Here is a 5864-nt window from a genome sequence, read left to right on the forward strand (position 1 = left end):
CGATGTGCTGCGCACCGTCTCGATCAGGCTCCTGAAGTCCCTCTTCAGTGTCTCCGTCTGCCGCAGCTTGGTGTCGTTAACCCCCGCGTGAAGCACGACCGCTCCGGTGCTCTCGTCGCCCTTCAGGATCGCGGGTATCTGCGCAGAAACATCGAGAACATGAGCACCAGGGAAACAGTGAGTGTGCACTTTACCTTCAGCTAACGTAGCACGGACGTGCCGGACGATGGAGTCTCCGATGATCACAGCGTCGCGTTCCGTCTCGCGGAGGGGAGCGAAGCGGTTCCGGGTGGAGATCTCGAAGACCGGAGGCGGCGGAGGGGGAGAGGTCGTCACCCAGGGCCTGGCTCGCGTCTTCCACTGCGGCTGCACCCAGGGTCTGTGGTGTCCCGGCGCCGGAGTGAAGGACATCTGGGAAGATCGCGTCCTGGGTGCACCGGTCCTGTGCAGAGAAACACACGGAGTAGAGGTGGTGGGAGAATTAGCAGCGCGCTGTATACTTACCTCGGACTTGTGAGCGTCAGCCTGGGATGATTCCAGCGCGGCTCTCTGCTCTCTCAGCTGGGTCTGCCTCTCCACCAGGTTGCGGATCTGCTTCTCCACGGCCTCCAGCTTGACCTGCACCGAATGCAGCTCGAACGTGTCCTCACCTGCCCTCAAAGGTAGACACACATCCGCCATTTAAAGCAAGTAACAGTGAGTAAAATAATGGTAATGTGTGTGAATAGTATTAGCAATGTAAGCTAAATTAGCGGCAACCACGTTGGCGATGCTAACGGGCTATATGCTAATAGCGTACTCGGGAAATCAAAATAAAACTAGTGATAACAAGGCGCTCTGATTGTTTTTGTTGTAGAATACGATTGGGGATATATTCACACGTTATAGAAACGAAAATTATGGTGTATAAAATTGAGTTTAAGATAAAAAATAGACGATAAGGAATTGCACCATGAGACTTGACGGAGCTCAAACTCAAAACACACGGCAGCAACAAACAGGAAGTCAAGGAACAGTCAACTTTTTTATATTCTAGTAATTATCAACTGGCCAAAATATTAAGAATGCAACAGACGTGAAGGTCTATAACGCGGTAGGAACTTGCTCAAGCACTGATGAGCTAAACCATTCAGGACTTCTTGAGTAATCAGCAAATATTTAAAGTTTAAATTATGTTGATTAGCTGGTTCAGGTAATTAGGGTTGGAGCTAAACTCTGCAGGACAGTGGCCCTCCAGGAACGAGTTTAGACACCCCTGTACTAGAGGCATTAAAGATAATCAAAAGGTGAACATTTATTAATAAGCAATTTATAAAATGTTTATTATTTATTCAACTTATTAAATGTTAATAATTTTTTTATTAATGTTCATGAATATGTTAATATGTTATTGAACATATTAATAAATGTTAATTTGCAACCTATTTTGGGTTCATTTTAAGCAAGAAATAACTATAGCAATAGTTGTGTTAAATAAAACTACCCAGAAGTTTGTCTATATTTCACCTAGAGCTGGGTTGTTTTTAACTCAGCAGAAAAACACAATTTTACAAATGCTCGAAATGTGACCTTCAGATGACAGATCACTATCAATTAGCACACCTGGATTCTTGATTGAAAACGAAGACTCGACAGAACAGATCCATCTAGAGTTAAGAGGTATTCTGTTTTTTGTTTTGGTTTTTCTGTTTTTTTTTTTTTTTTCGTGTGGAGGTTTTTGGTCCAATAATGAAAACCTCTGTGTTGCTTTCTGAATTTAGTAAGAAGTTACTAGTGATAACATTTTTAATATCAGCTATGAATTCCAGATCTTTGCAATCCTTTACTTTATTGAGATTTTGTTTTTTTTGACTTTGTATTTACATTTTTAATTGTAATAAGTGAAACTGTGTACAATGGAATCTTTTGGACTGTGAGAGTCAAGCCATTTTTTTTTTGTCCAGCCACCAAAGTGGACACCCAGCCTCTACATTAATCATTTGAAATGCTTCTTGTGAATTTAGATATAATGTACAGTATGAAAAATTGATATTTATTTTCATATTTTATAAAGATTACAGTGTTTATTAAATTATTTGTGTTTTGTTGTTGTTTGTATAGATTATGTGCAAATTCGATGATGGCAAAAGTAATCTAATGATTTTGAAGTTCTGTAATATTGTGCACATTACATGAGTGCATTCAAATGCATCCATGTGTTTCCTAAACCCTCAAAATCTCTTCTCATCCACATGTTTTAACAGTGTCTGTTTCATAAGCCTTCCACAATTAATTAGGATCAATTAAACCCCATTGTGGTAAATACAATTTTTAACCCCTGCTCTGAAACAAAAAGTTTGATACTGGTCTGACTTGTTGCTCTAGAATGTAACAGCTTGTTTTATGTGTAGGCGTCCTGGTCAAAAGCAATGCATCTGTGTTTAAAATATGAATATGTTAAAATGAAAGCAATGCTTCAGAGTTGCAGGGCAGGCAGAGTGGTAGAACTTAATGGACTGATCATGTGTTCTTGCTGATTTCCTTACACTTTTACTTGGCTATGAATAATGTGTGAGTCAGGGCATCAGAACTTTTCCCAGTGGGCTGGTTAACCTGTGAGCTGCCTATGGAGGCAGCATTTCAGTGGGATCATAGATGCACACCGTATGCAAAGGCTTTTCCAAAGGCACTCTATTTATGCAGCCTCCTACCTGGTTTTAGTCAGATCATTAGGAACGATTCACCAAAAATACATTTTGTGTTCTGTTGTGCTGCTTTTTAATTGTTTGTCTATATAAACCTGTGCTAGACTGGCATCTTGGCAGTTGCAGTACATCTCGATGCTTTGTTGCGGTGTCTCTCAACACGGTTTTTAGGCATCGTGTTGTGTCAAGGTTTTTTAGGTACCCCTCCATTTCTTTTTAAATGTTATTCTATTTAATTGTGTGCTAGTTTAAACAGCACAGCAATTGATGTAGTTGCTGCATCGTAAAATCATTCACTGTTTTGAATTATTGCATACATGCACTGAAAATTCAGTCAAAACATTTAAAATGACACCCTTTACAAAAGTCGTAGAATCTCTTCTTAATATTATTAATTCATCATTATTAGGATATGTCCCAAAAACTTTCAAGCTGGCTGTTATTAAACCTCTTATTAAAACACTCACTTTTCTTTAAAAAATTGATATCTTCACAACTGTGTTCTTTCTTGGAAAGAAATGCTACATGCTAGGAATTTCAGTCAGGGTTTAGACTGTTTCATAGTGTTGAAATTGAACTCATCAGAGTTACGAATGACTTGCTCTTATCTTCCGATCATGGTTGCATCTCTCTGTTAGTGTTACTGGAACTAAGTGCTGCCTTTGATACTATAGACCACAACGTTCTCCTGGATAAGCAGAATGTGGAATTGCATTGGCATGGTTCAAATAATACTTTTCTAACTGTTATCAGTTTGTAGCAATACATGAAGAGATATCATACTGATCACAAGTTATGATGCTGTAATACCACAGTACCACAAAGCTCAGTACTTGGACCATTGCTTCTCACCATGTACATGCTATCCTTGGGACAAATCATTAAGAAACATGAGTTAGTTTTCACTGTTATGCAAATGATACTCAGCTATATATTTCTTCGAACCCAACACACCAATTTACAAAAATAAGGTAGATTGGAGCTGTAGGATCTCCTTTGAACAGAACAGCACATCCCTTAGCAGAAGCTAAGGAGTCTCCTCTCAATCATGTGCGAGTCGTAAAACTGAACCGTGGTTAGCTCAGGTGCCAATTGTTTCAAATAGTTCCTGTCCCGCTCGGTTTATCTTTGCAAGAAACACAGGAAGAGTGTGATTCACAAAACCCCCTCCTGGGTCTGCAAGCACTGAGACAGCAATAACTGACCCCTGCATCTGGACTCATTTAAGCAACAGAACTTCAGTGTTGTCTCGTGACTGGCTTCAGCATAAATAAAAATCTAATAAACAACAGAACAAAGAACGTTGTATCTGGAAATGTTCCAGCGACCCCATGACTGTTTAACGCATAAATCGATAATCCGATAAACAGAAAGTGACAGATTAATAGCTCCATGTACGAGCGAGAAGAATAGCAGGTCTACACCGCATGACTTTTTGCAACCTCCATTGACCTCAGGACTTTCTCTGTCCTCCCCCTTTCTCTACATTCCAGAAAAACACGCGTTTCTCCTGTCACAGACAAAGGAACATAGTGTTATGGGGCTGACAAGACGTGAGACATGCGGATCCATGTGCAAATGTCTTATATATGCTTGACGTGTTTCCTGTAATCGGTGCAAGTTTAACCAATGTTTTATATCAGTACATATCTAATTTTATAGATTAACACCAAGACATTATTGTGAATCTTTTCTATTTTTATCCGGAAAAATAGATTCGATACAGAGAAACAGAGTTGTTGTGTTACTGTATACTTTATTGTGGCATGCCAGCGTGTTGAATGTTTGAATGTGCAACTCGAGTTGTTGTATGAAGAAGTGAACTGCAGTAAAACATTTAAATTTTGTCTGTCGAGACAAAAACTAAATCGCTCTAAAAGCGCACGAAGAAAGAAGTGAGCGTGTTCCTCGTTTTTCTTTCTCTTAAAAGGCCTTCTTAGTTTGATGTGTTGTGCGTGTCCCACTTCCAGTCAGGCTATTCATCTCCCGACTTGAGAAATAACTTAGCTAATTAATGCTCTCTTGCCATTTATTCACTAAAACTAGTGAACTTAAAACACGGCGCTCAGAGAGAGTGTCCGAACGTTATTTTATAGGAGAATTGTGGTTAAAATTCACGTGTGTTTTTGTCTGTATAAATAGACTAAGTGCTGAGATCCGCCGAGATCTCAATAACAGTTATTGTATTAATTGCAGTAAATCTGTAGATTAATTTACCTCACTCTGAACGAGTTGAGAGTGTTCAGCGCTATAAAGATAAGAATCTAAAGAGTGCTTTTTGGTTGTTCAGTGCGAAATGCGCCGTCATTTCACGTGAAGCACGTAAACTGTATGTAATCTGCATGCTAGCTTACTGCAAAGTACGTTGCCATAGTGACACCCGTAACCCGGAAGTTCTAAGAAACCTTTTCTGGGGTAACTTTCAAGTGCGCAAGCGCAGTTTGCCAGCGCCATTTTTGAGCTATTTGTAAACAAATAGCCTAGCATCACCTAAAGCTAACTGAAGCTAACGCTTTTGCATTGAAGCCTATGCAAAGCTAGTAGCATTGAAAGCTAGCGGTCAGGGGTGTGAAGTAACGAATTACAAATACTCACGTTACAAATACTCGATGGGCTTTGTTGTCCTCTCTATGGTCTATCGTCACCTTGAATAGTGAACGATACTCCAGTGTCTATGTATCGCACGCCATCATCATGCGAATTCAATATACAACTTCAGAACTTCTGCATATGAACAATCGCTCTGAAACTCACCTGGCACCTGACGTCTACTCAGTGTGCGCTGAGTTGGGGATTATCTGCAGCCCGCGATATGTTCACCGGGGAGTTCGCCTGTCACAGAAAACTATCATCACTTCATCGGGATCTATACCTACTATATGGTCCACTGCCAGACGGACCCGGCATCAGGAAACATCTCAGCGAGGCGCAAATACTTATTATCTTCGGTCTCTATCTAAGTTGTCCATGTACTCTGTGAAAGAGCAAGACAACAAAACGGTGCTAATAAAATCAGCGCTGATAAATGCAAGATCAGTAGTGAACAAGACATTTTTACTAAACGACTTTTTTTCATCCAAAAATGTGGATTTCATGTTTATTACCGAAACTTGGCTCACTGAAAATGATCTAAGTCCCTTTTCAGAACTTACCCCCATGAACTGTGGCTTTTTCAGCTGC

Source organism: Sinocyclocheilus rhinocerous, unplaced genomic scaffold (assembly GCF_001515625.1).
Source record: "Sinocyclocheilus rhinocerous isolate Xijiao unplaced genomic scaffold, SAMN03320098_v1.1 scaffold1507, whole genome shotgun sequence".
In the NCBI taxonomy this organism is placed as follows: domain Eukaryota; kingdom Metazoa; phylum Chordata; class Actinopteri; order Cypriniformes; family Cyprinidae; genus Sinocyclocheilus; species Sinocyclocheilus rhinocerous.